The sequence below is a fragment of the Schistocerca nitens genome, chromosome 5 (genome assembly GCF_023898315.1).
Source record: "Schistocerca nitens isolate TAMUIC-IGC-003100 chromosome 5, iqSchNite1.1, whole genome shotgun sequence".
NCBI lineage: Eukaryota > Metazoa > Arthropoda > Insecta > Orthoptera > Acrididae > Schistocerca > Schistocerca nitens.
In genome coordinates, this window is record NC_064618.1 from 574,552,518 (window position 1) to 574,565,838 (window position 13,321).

The window sequence follows — 13,321 nt, forward strand, 5'->3', positions numbered from 1 at the left end:
GGTTCTTTAATGTTGAGTCAGCCCCGTGGGGCAGTCTGTAGTGTTTTTGTCAAAAATAGTGAAAGTTATATTTAACTTATTTGTGCCAGTTACTGTTCTCCCAAGCTGTGCCCTTTGTTAAAATATATACAGTCTGTGATTTAGGTGATAACATTTGGTAATAGTTTGATATCAATATTATAAAGAGTTATAATTTGATAGAAGGCTCTATTTCATTTTAAAACTGTTGTTGGTGTCCGAGCTGTTGTTCCCTTTTCAACTGCTGTTTCATATGATTGTTGCTGATCTCAGAAATTGTTTCTCATAGTACATATAGTGTCCTTTTAATGGTAATAAAGTTTGTCAGATGGTGAATGATGTGTACTTAGAATCCTGGCTCAGTTCTTTCATGGGTCTGATTTTGCTTAAGCCACACTCTGAAAGATGACGTTTCACTACATCCGTCATTTTGTTTCACCATGTGCCCTGGCACCCATCAGAAAGACAACTCCTTCCTGACACTTTGTAGGTGGAAAAAGCCATCCTCGATGTCTAGGACTATTTCATCTGCTAGATACAAATGTTGTAGAGAGTGACAGCAGTCAAGGAGTCAGAACAGGTGAGGAAGTTAGTGGTCACAATTCATCTCATCTGCTCCAGTACCCTCAAGATTACATGTATTTCCATATTAAACACGGTGAATCCTTGAAGTAGCTGGATCTTGAGGACATGATCAGGTGAAACACAAGAGAAACCAATGGAGTCTCCCTGTTTAGGCCCCTTCGGCAACACAGCTATACAATTGTGATGCCCTTTTAAAATGTCATAAAATATTATAGGAAAAATGTATGCAAGAGGGCAGCCTCTCCTGTACTGCACTAAACCTAAAATTACTCTGGGCCCCTGCAGTAACCAGGATGGCAGTTAACGAAGTCCCTGGATTTGCTTTTATACATCACCCCAGCTGACTCCGGTACATGCGTCACTCATATCCCAAGAGACCTCACTGCATATGGATAATTGGAGAAAAGGTGTTCCATAGCTGAACAACCAACAGTTTTGTGTGCCGTAAGAAGGTCTTTCCAATCCATACGCCACACACCCATAGCTAGCTGCAATGTCACGCGAGTCTCTCTCTCTCGAGCTGCCCTAAAATACTGTGTCTGCAAGTAGCATTGTACGCCTTACTGATGTCAAAGAATATACCTAAACATACCGTTTACATAGGAAAGCCTGCTGGATAGCTGCCTCTAGCATGAGCCAGTTGTCGGCAATGCATTGACATCTCCTCAATTTACACTAAAAGTGGCTAAGGAGCTGCCTAGTCTCTAATATCCAAACTAGGTGATGATCGACCATTCATCTGGAGCCTCTCCTATGCAGCTCATGAAGACAACTCCCTGGTAACACATGGACATGTTTTGTCCTTGCCTAGTTTGAGGAGAGGCATCGAAGTTGCCTCCCTCAACAAGTTGGGAAATTATCCTGTCTGTCATATCATATTAAAACAATCTTGGAGGACTTTCTTTGTCACCGTTTACAAGTTTCACAGCATGCCGTAGTGGATTTGATCAAGATTGGGTGCAGTAGCATAAGTCCTAGACAGTCCAGCTCCCATACAGAGAAGGGGCAATGTTGTGATTCACAAATGTTGGATCCAAAGTCCAACTCACCCCTTTCCATGGTTGTATGGTAGTGGCAGAATACTGGATCCTGGCTAGCAATGGCAGTTGTCATTACAAAATGATCTGCCATTGTCTGTGCGATGTCTCTGGATGTTTGGGGACACCCCTGCTCCATCACTGCTGCTATAGGCAGATGACTGCTTTACCTGATAGTCTCTTGATGGCTCCCCCATACATTTGTAGAACAAGTGGAGTAACTGATAGACTCCTGGAATACTTGCCTTTACCTTTTTTTTGCTGCACTTGAAGATGTGTCAAGATCTGGCTCTTGATACTCGAAAGACTGTGAGTTTTTCTGCTGTTGGGTGGCATTGAAACTGTTGCAGAACTGCACACCTGACACAGATCACTGTGTGGCGTGCATCAGGTCACTGAGGTACAGTCTGCCTTCGAAGATGACCCAAGAACTTCGGGATGGATAAGTTGAGGGCATGGTGGATCACTAATGTGATGTGATCCACCCATTTCTGGGTGCTGCCTGTTTTCAAATACTGCCAGCTGGATAAACAGTGTCCAGTCAGCTTTGTCATCTAGTTAGCTCTCTTTCAATTATTGCTCCATTTGGTAGGCAGATCCATAGTGAGAAGTAATCACTGGAATAAAGATCAACAGCAACTTCCCACTCAGAACTATATGTGACAGTGGAGTTGTCCATGTCGACAATGCATAGCTCCTGAGGCATTATGAAGTTCTCTAAACTCAGTTACTGGGGCAAGTAGATGGGAGCCCCATAACATATTAAGGACACTGTAGTCTCTCAGTAGGAGAAAATAAATGGAAATTGATCATTAAAATTTGTGGAAGCCTCTTTCTCGTGGAGGCAAATAAAGTAAGCATAAAGTGAACCTGTGATCCACATGAACTTAAACTGCAGTTGCTTGCAGTTCAGTAACCAAGAATAGAGCAGAGGAGTGATGTGTGTGTGTGTGTGTGGGGGGGGGGGGGGGGGGGCTTTCTCTACTCATGTCATCCTAGTGGTGGATGGTATAGCCACTTAGTACCGTGATGCCAGTCAGTTTAAAATGTATCTCCTCTAAACAAAAGCACAGGAGTCATTTCCTTCACATGTGTCCTGAAACTATTGACATCCTACTGTAGTATGGGACGAATTTTATTAGTGAAGTTTTTCTTTCACCCTGTCTCTCTGCTTAAGTGGGGATCCAGCAACATTTGGTGTCTTAATCACGGGCTAACGGTTGCTTCAGGCAGACTTCATATTCAATCACCTCCGAAGCAGAACAATTAGAACTGTCAGAATAAGGTCTACATAGTCTGATGTTTAGCATCAGTCTTTTACTGATGTTGACACTTATGTGACAGTTCATTTCCGTCACATCACTAAGCCATTTAAACACCTGCCAAACATCATACATCCTGTGCGTGCCACCAGAAAAATATACAAGTTGACTGCAACTGGTGAGGTGCGCTGGGCTTTGCTCTGTGGGGCACAGCTTTCCAAGCTTGGTCTTCCCCTTGAACCATCATCAAGGGAATATCATCTGACATCATACTGGCAGTGCATGGGTTTGGTGCAACATGCCTCGATCTGGCGAGAAATTGGCATCATCAACAATATTCACTGCCAGCATATTACCTTGGGTTTGTATTAGCTCAGTTAGCTTGTACAAAATTACAATCAATTGTATCAAATGAACTGTTATATTATTGCCTCACTAGAAATCTTAACAATTATCTCAGCGGCAAATTCAAATTACGCAACTCTGCAGACATAAATTCCGAACATAATACAAATGTGTAAAAATAAATGTGCACTGGTGGTTCCGAACTCATTGTAATGAAAATAATTCAAATCAGATTGGTTCTTTAAAAACAGTGCTCATAGCACGATCGTTATAACAAACTTTTCTAGCTGATGTATGGAGCCAAAATTAATTACGCATGAGTTGCGAAGAATATTGCTTCAGGTAACATACGTCAGTGTTGTGCGCGGCTGATATTTGGTGGTTTTAATGATCATTTTGCTGAAGATAACTGTTTCCATCATAATCCATAGTTGTATAGAATCTGTTGTATGAACTGTGATTTAGTGACACTTACACAACTTACAGACAACACTTTAATACGATGTTAACTTGGAGTTCTTTAGCAACTTGACCAATTCTTTAGCCAGGAGAAAAATTATTTAGTAATTACTCAATGTAATAAAATAAGATTATCATTTTCATTTACAAATTAGTTAAATACCAAACCACAGAATAACACAGCGAACGCCACACTGCTTAGAGATCTCTCTCCCAATTTGCTCTCTTGACATACTTGCCATTTTGTACTTTTACAGTTGACGTTCCTGGCTTGTGTATGGTTTGGATTGGTTCAGTTCTTTGTATGTTATTAATATCAATGTTGACTGCTTCATATGGCCCAGAGACTGTGTGGTGTTTTCCACCTTGTTTGCAAGTTTATACTTTTAAATCTGTACCCCAGGAATAAGTTGTAAGAACAGGCATGATCAATGTTTTTCAGAAATTTATTTCCAACTTTGCTCAGCTTGTGCACCTCTTGATGACCACAGGGAAAAAAGGAGGAAATTTGAATGTGGCTTTTCCCAGCAAACAGCATGCAAAGCCTTGAAGGTAGCTTTGACTTGTGCCCCTGTGATGGCAATGCTCAATTTTAATAGGGAATTTACTGTCCAGACTGAAGCATCAATAGTAGGTGTTGTGGCTATCCTTCTACAGGAGGAAGCTAATGGGAGACTGCCTACTGCATATGCTTTGTATACCCTCTCCTCACTTGAACCAAAATATTCTGTGTATGAACTAGAGGCCCTGGCCTTTTTGTTTTGAGTTGAGAAGATGAAAAGCTATCTTGAACACTGTCCATTCTTGTTAGAAACAGATAACAGGGGCCTCAGTTAGGTGTTGGCAATGCCAAGATGTATTGCAAGATGGGCAGTGAGGATTTCTGCTTTCTAATTCTGGGTTAAGCACATCTGCAGTACCGAGGATATTATCGCTGATGGCCAAAGCAGGATGTTTGGGGAAGAATGAGATAAACTTCTGGATGAAAAGACATGTGAACCCTGTAAATTGGATGCCTCATATCATTGAATTTGCTCAGTATTAACTACATGTTCTCTTCTTTTTTAAAGATGTCAGGAAACACCAGGAATCTGTCCCACAGTAAGCAGATTGAAGGAGAGAATTAAGAAAGGGGAAATTGTTAGGCAGTATTTCATGAAGGGGAATATTCTGTGTTGTTCTGCTCGGGTAAGCCATGGTCATAAAATAGTGTCACCCATGGATTTCGTCTCTCGTTTCTAAATACTACAATGAAACTCCTGCAGGAGGTCATTTGGGGGTTTAAGATGAAAGCTATGGAGTATTTCATATGGAAGGCTATCAATAAGCAAATTTGGCGTTTTCTATCAGATTATAAGATGCATGGCATTAGCAATCTAGCATTAAATACCAAACAATGATTCCTATCATTGAAAGTCATTAATCAGCCCATGGAAAGGATGTATGTTGATTATGTGGTGGTGTTCCCATGCTCTTGAGACTGCAATCAGTATATGTTTTGTGTATGTGAATGTGTTTACACACTTTTACTAGTTGCTTCTTATTCAGGGCACTACATCCCAGATTATGATAAACTGCCTCCAATCAATATGTGGGACCTTTGGGGCGTGCCTGGTTTTAGTCACAGATAAGGCCAGTATCTTCGTCTGGGCATCCGTCCACTATTTCTGCTTTGGTATTGCTCATGCCACGACAACACCATATTGCCCTAATCAGCCATTTGTGGGGGTAGGTAAACCACAGATTGTGCACTGCCATACTGACTCCCCATCACACAGACCATATCTGCTGCGATAGTTCCCTACCCTGCTTTGGGTATGCCTTCAATATGGTCATATATGAGGCTTGTAACCAAACACATTTCTCTTATGTTTGCCTTTAGTCTGAACTCCCCCTTGTCCAACCTATGGTCATTGAATGATCTGCTTTTGGAGATTTTATGCTATGCAGATTTATGCTACCTGGAAAAGTATGAAAATGACATGAAGTTTGTCCACGTGAAATTGGAATACTGCTAGAATGCTGGAAGGTGGCCAATCATAATAAAGCTGGATGACAGGATTTGGGTATCAAACTTTGGGGCAGTAAGCTGGGAGAAGGGCAGACAAGGTAATGGGGAAACATTTGCCCAGGTTTATAGATCCAGTGCAGGTCCTCCACTTGCGACGTCTGTCACCTTGCTTGTCAGAAACCCTAGGACAAGGTGAATTTTAGGGGCTATGTTTCTCCAACCAAACCATTTCAAGATGGTGAGCATAAAGTTTATTAAATTATGCACTAAATGCTACCCTTTCATTTTTTGTGGCACTTTTCAATGATAATAAAGTTAATCAAATTATGCACTACATGGTACCCTTTCCTTTCTTGTGTGTGGTAGGTCTTCCACAGGTTGTCCACTAATGATGGTTTCACTTCAATAGCCATGCATCCCATTGGCATGCAGCATACGAGATTCAGTTTTTTTTTGGGGGGGGGGGGGGGGGGTTTGTACCATCCTCGTAGCCCAGGCCATTAAACCAAGAACCTCATTCCCTGTGACACACCAAGTTCCACTGCTGTGATGTATGGACTGACTACTGATACAAAAACTCGTTGTCATGACTATTTTTCATCTCAGCAAGTGGGTTAAAATAGACCCTTTACAGCAATTCAGTTTCTGCAAATGCTGGCCCCATATACAAGGTTGTTTTTACACGAAAACGGAAGAAAATATGTTAAGAAGTGTTTGACTATTACCTCAACAACAGTGTCACCATTTACGACTTTGTTTTCATGAAGAATCTCCCTTTTCATTAATTAAATTATGCTTGTCATCAGGTGTAAAAAATAAAATTATGTTTTGGGAAAGGCATGCACAGCTGCTCTGTGGTGTACTGAACCCCAGCACCACATATTAGTTAGTTACATGTTCCATTAATCAATCTCATAGCAACTGTTATGATGTGCAACGTGTCAAGTGCAAAGAAATGTACACATGAATCAAGGTTTCCTTTTTTTTTTCTAAAAAAGCTTACAATTTTTATTACCTACCCCATTTCCTTAAATGGTACAAAACACACATATTATACCTATAGATTTATTTATTCCTATTAAAGAACTCATCTATTGTATAGAGGAAGCTATCAAGGAGATATGATTTCAATTTATTCTCGAAACTATTACTGCTGTCTGTCAGTCATTTTATTTCATCTGGTAATTTATCGGAAGTTTTACAGCAGCATATTTTACCACTTTCTGTGCTAAAGATAGGTTAAGTAGAGGACAGTGTAAGTCTGTCTGTCTTCTGGTATTACAATCATGAATGTCACAGTTGTTTTTAAACTGGTCCATGTTGTTGAGAACAAATTTTATTATTGAGTAAACAAACTGTGAGGCTGTTGTAAGAATTCCTAACCTTTTAAACAGGTGCCTACAATATATACAACTATGGACCTCACACATTATTCTCACCACTTTCTTTTGAGCAGTGAATACATTTTGCGTAAGTGTTGAGTTACTCCAAAATATTATTTTGTATGACATCTGAGACTGAAAGTATGCAAAGTATGTTTGCTTGCTAACTCCTATATCCTCAAAATTAGCAATTATTCTGACTGCTGCACCTAGTCGCTTTAGGAGATCCAAAATTAGAAAATTGGATGTACTGTGTTTTTTCAAAGTTCAGAGCAAGCCCATTCATAGAAAACCAATCAGTAACTTTCCAGAGATATTATTTGTATCATTTTCTATTGGAGTCTCTTTTACTGGATTAATAATGATGTCTGTATCATCAGCAAACAGTGTCAGTTTAGCTTCTTGTTTCAGATAAGAAGGGGACCCACGATTGTACCCTGTAGAACACCTAATGTAATTTAACCCCAGTTAGGTGAAGTGGGGAAACTTCCTTAAATCACTTAAACCATATGAAGAAACCTTTTGCTTCCTGTTTTGTAGATATGACTTTAACCAATCATATGCTGTTCCATTAATACCATAGAATTGCAATTTCTGTAATATGTCACGGTTCAGACAATCAAATCCTTTGGATAGGTCACAGAAAATTCTTATTGGTGACATTTTACTTTTTAAGGACTGTTATGTAGGCAGTGGAATTGTATATTGCTGTTTCAGTAGAACAACATTTTTGAAATCCAAACTGTGATTTACTAAGTACTCCATTACTGTTGAGATTGCTAACCACTCGAGTACATTACTTTCTCGACAACTGTTGAAAATGCTGTAAGCAATGATACCGGTTGGTAGTTATTGACATCTGTGGTGTCCTCCCCTCCCCCTTCTTTGAGAGGCTTGACAATCATATTTTAACCTGTCTGGGAAAAATACCTTGAGTTGGTGATGCAATACAGATGTGACAGAGAACATCAGATGTAACTGCTCCACATTGTTTTATTATCTTGTTAGAGATGTTATCTACTCAAACAGAACATTCATTTTTCAAAGATTTAATGATCCTCCTTATTTCACAAGGGGTTGTTAGATGAAAATTAATCTGACAGGGATTTCTCAAAACTGACTCTTCCATGTACTGCTTTTTCTTTACTAATTCTTGCTGTCTCTCGCAATTTTATTTTTCTTTCTGAAGATACTTTAATACCTGTAGTAATCTACGGTTGCTTTGAAAACTAGTGGTACATTTACTAATTTTGTTGGGGGCAACAATGTTCAAAAGGGGATATAAATTTATCCAGAAATATGTTGCATTTGTCATTAGCATTTGGCTCATTATATACATCTCCCCAATTAACATTTCTTAAAGTTGCTCTGGAGTGCTCTATAGATACTGGGTTGACCAGCCTTGCACTTTTACTTAATGGTTTCTGAACTGTACACCCTGCTAGGTTCCGTAAGTCAATCAATTGTGCATCATGGTCTGCTAATTCGTTTGCCATAGGGAAAGCATGTGTTAGTTTTAAAGCCTCTTGCTGTACAAATACATTATTTGTTAGACTGCTACTGTCTTGAGCTATACGTGTAGGGAAGTTGATCACTGATTCTAAGTTGTATGTCATTAATAATACTTCTAGTTCACTTTTCCTATCACAATTGCTTAGAAAGTTTACATTGAAATCACTACAGATTAATAACTACTTCTTTTCTGACAGACAACATAATAGGGAGTTACACTTCTTTATGAATATGCTAATATCAACACTACATTATCTAGCTGTAGTTCACATGCACAAACTTCAAAATGCTAATTGGCACAAAATTTGCTTACATATACAGTTTTGTACTTATACCCTTGATTTGTGTAAATGAGAACTCCTCTTCTATCCATGCTAGATCTGTGAGTGTAAGATGCTAAATTATACCCATTTATACTGACACTTCCCATCCCCACAGTTATATAGTGTTCAGACAGACAAAGTATATCAATCTCACTATTATTTTTGATATCAATTAAACACACTAACAGCTCATCTACTTTACTCTTTATTCCCATAATATTTTGCTGAAGTAAATTGGTACTACCCTTAGCTTTATCCCTATTTAGTGTACATGAAGCTTCTTTTATTCTATTTTTCTTGAATGTTGTTTGTCTGGACTTTGGCTTTAACCTAAAAAACCTGTCTGCCTGGTCCCATTAACCACAGGGATCATCCTGTGTGTGACTGTGGTCCCCCTTACAGTATCAGCTAGTAGAGAAGCTAACATATTTCCCCTTCTTATTTAGGTGCAGGGCATGTGTAGTGTATCCCCACCTACCAATAGCATCAACTGGAACTCCACTTACGTGAGATTTTGCTGGTGTCTGGAGCATCCTGTTCAGCTCAGTGTAGACATGTCTTACAGCAGTACTTACCCAGGGTTGTCAGGGCACTGAAAGACCTTCACAAACCCCACATTTGTGTGCTCGGTTTCTGCTCTTATTTTGTCCAGGTTGCTCTTAATATTATATCTTGGATTCATAGCCAGGCTGTTTCCTGCTCCCCAACTATAATTACCTGATCTTCCTTCTCAAAGTCCCTGCATAGCTGACATAAGTATCCTGTCACCTGGCTAAGGCTAGCACTTGGTTTCACAAAACTTGTGACCTGGTACCATGCACCTATTTTCTTCTGAAGCTGCTAGCCTACACCCCTCCCATGACTGCTACCTAGAAGTAGAATTCTTCTTTTACTGTTCTGTTTTGATCCCCACCTTTCTTTTTTCTTTAATCAAATATTCTGCTTCAACTTACATTCAACTACATCTGGACGAGGCCCTTCCTCCACTACTTCAGATAGCAAGCAAAACTGATTTACTAACTGAATTTCCAAAGTTTTGTCAACAGTTTCCCTTTTTCGCCCTTTGCTTGCTACCTTTTCCCAGCACTGTCTCTTTTTCCTCCCGTTGCCTACATAATTCCAAATTTGTGTTTTCCAATTGAGCGTTAAGTGCACAAATTTTTGTCTCCTGTTAAGTGATTTTTCTGTCCTTTCTACATAACCTACATTGCCATGGAAGAGCCTCATTACCAATCTCCATTTACTCGCCACTACATTCGCCCCAATTAAACCATAACCTACAGTTTTCACAGAAAATTTCCCCCTTTAGATTTCTAAGGCAACCACCACATTTTTCACACATAGTTTGATAGAAAAATTTACATAAAAGCACAAGAGCACTGAAGTTTCGTAGCATGTACCAATATGTAACTAAACGCTAATGTAAACAAACTTTTAAACCTACTTTTGAAAGTTTTAATTAAATACCTAAACTGTATACGACATGAATTAATTTAACTCTGAACCGTTAAGTCTAATAATAATAAGAAGAAGAAAAAAAAGAGGATCTACACTCGCATGAGATTCATGACTAAAATGTAAACAAAACTAACGACTATCAGTCTTTATGAAATACTTTCTTTTTGATCCAAATACATTCAGAAAAGCAAACCCTTCAATAGATAGCCTAGATAAAAAGTAAATGCACTAGAGTGGCCGGCACAATAGTAGAGTCCTCAAGGTCACGGCCACTGCCTGCTGCCAGGAGGGGCTGCGGATTGCGATTCGCCCGCCTCTCAGCTTTGTCTCCATGTAGGTCCCATTAAAGTGCGGTAGGTCAGAGGAGCTGAAAGCTCAGTGTTACCATGCTATATCGAGTGTTCACATCTGATCTCGGACTTTAGAAAGGTGCTTTGATGTGTATTCGGTGGTGAATAAGAATGCAGGAGCAACGGCCTACTTGTAGTACTCCTCTGGTCGGTGTGCATAAAGGGCGGAAAGACAATCGAAAATTGCAGTATTGAATGTACTCAAGTTTTTTACTGATCTGGCCGACATTGAAGAAGTGAGGAATAACTTAAATTTTGCGCAAATTCGTAAACTTACTGCTAAAGCGTGTGGTGTCTCCAAGTCAACTGTAGGCCGTATTAGCAAATCTGTGTCAATGGCAGAATCTCCAAGTGAATGAGTGTTTCGATTCTCCAAGAAAGGGATACGAATGTGAATGGAAATCAACCGACTTTGACAATTTTACCAAAGAGCTCGTGCGTAGAACTGTACTTGGATATTATGACAGCGGAGAGTATCCAATGCCTGGGCTCAGGGACCTCTGTTCCTCATCTTCCCCACTCCCTTGGTTTCCGATTCAAGAAATGTAATGACGGACGGAAATTATTAATAGAACACAGAGACATTGCAGCAGCAAATGCAAAGTTTTTGTGTATGATGCACTTCTTGTGTGCTGCAGACACCAGGCCTGTAGTGTACTTGGATGAAACTTGGGTATCACAGAACCACACCAATAAGTATATATGGCATGACTCCAAAGGAAACGGTGGTTTGAAAGTGGCCATTTAATCATCACCCACGCTGGTTCATTAACCACAGGTTTCATGCCGGAGGCCAAACTTGTTTTTCGTGGCGGGAAAAGTTCTTGCCAATCTGATTACCATTCAGAAATGAATGGAGAAGTTTTTAAGAATTGGTTTATTCAACTGTTGTCTGCGCTGGAAGAAGGGTCAATTACCGTGATGGATAACGCCAGCTACTACTCCAGTCAGATAGAAAAGTTGCCACATTCAAATTGGCACAAGGAGTGGTTATAGAGAAACAATGTTTCACTTTGATTCAATGAAACGAAGGCTGAAATCCTGTCTAAGGAAGAAATCTTAGGTGCCAAAAAACTTCCAAATTAGATCAAATGGCAAACGAAATGGGACACCAACTGGTCGTCTACCACTGCATCACTGCCAGTATAATCCCATTGATTGATATATGCCCAAGTAAAGTGAGAAGTGGCGAAAAGAAATACTATTTTCAAACTTGCTGGTGTCCAGAAGCTAACACACGAAGCTCTTGACAATGTTACTCAGCAGGACTGGGAGAGGTGCTTAAAACACGCAGAAGCATTGCAAGAAACTTATTTCTTGAACCAAGGTTTAAGAGACACCATAGTGGAATCTGTGAAGATACACCTGGATGAAACAAGCAACAGTAAATCTGAAGACACGGAGCCAGAAAAGAGGACATACTGCGAATGTTTTTCCCTTACAGTATACGTCTGATAAATTTATGACAAGTGGTAGCGATTGGTTTACTTGACAGTAAGTGTCAATTAAAATAAGATAGTCAATTCTGCATTAATTAACAACAGTTTTCCCTAAAAACCTGTATCGAATGTCTTTACATTTGGATATAATCTTACTGCATTCAGTTTAATTGTACATTCGAAATTTAACTCCTTGTTTTCGTAGAAGGATTTACTGGCTGTTTCGTAGTAAGGTGGTAATGCAGTTACCACCTTTCACAAAACGTTGTGGTGCTTCTGTATTGACTCTATATATAAACAGTGCAGTAACACCAGAACAGTCTCGGCACCTATTCTGATTCTTCGAGAAGAGCATAGAAATCGATGATATTTGACAACTTGTACAAAAAGCTAGAACGTAGAATTGTATTACTTTAGTTTGACAAGAGGGTAGTATCCCACGTCTAGAGAAATACAGGGTCTGATAAAATTGATTATTCTGGCCAGTCACTTCAATGCGCTGTCTTCTCCACCAACTTTTTTTTAAAATTCAGAACTGTAATGATGGATGAAATTTGTAACACAAGACAGGGACATTGTAGTAGTAAGAAGGAGATTTTTGTGTACCAAGCAAGTATTGTGTGCGGAGAATAATAGGCTTACAGCAACTTTAGATACAACATGGGTTTCACAAAACCTTTAAAACAAATAATTTGCTAGACTTCAGTGAAAATACTGGCTTCAAATTAAATACAATTAACTTTTGCATAGCGTATGGTGGCATTTTGAGTGATGGATGCAATGACAAAGGATATGTATTAGCAGCTAGTAAAATATTTTTGGGAAGTAGAACATATTCTGTCATATTAAAGCGAGCCGTTCGAACAAAACTCTTGGCGACGGCCTACAATGACTCGTGTACTGCTGCGCACGGAATATCATGGAAGTAATTTGTCTCTCTATGTGATACAATACAATAATGATCTCTAAAATGTTACCAAAAATAATTTAGTAGTTTTCTTAACAACTTTCTTGTGGGAAGTTTCTTCGCAGTCCTACAGAATGAAAATACATCAGCGACTACATTTTTTGCTATGCAGTCAGCATGGATTCACACCTCTTATATTTTATTTTTTATCTCGGAATACTTTTATGTTTCTG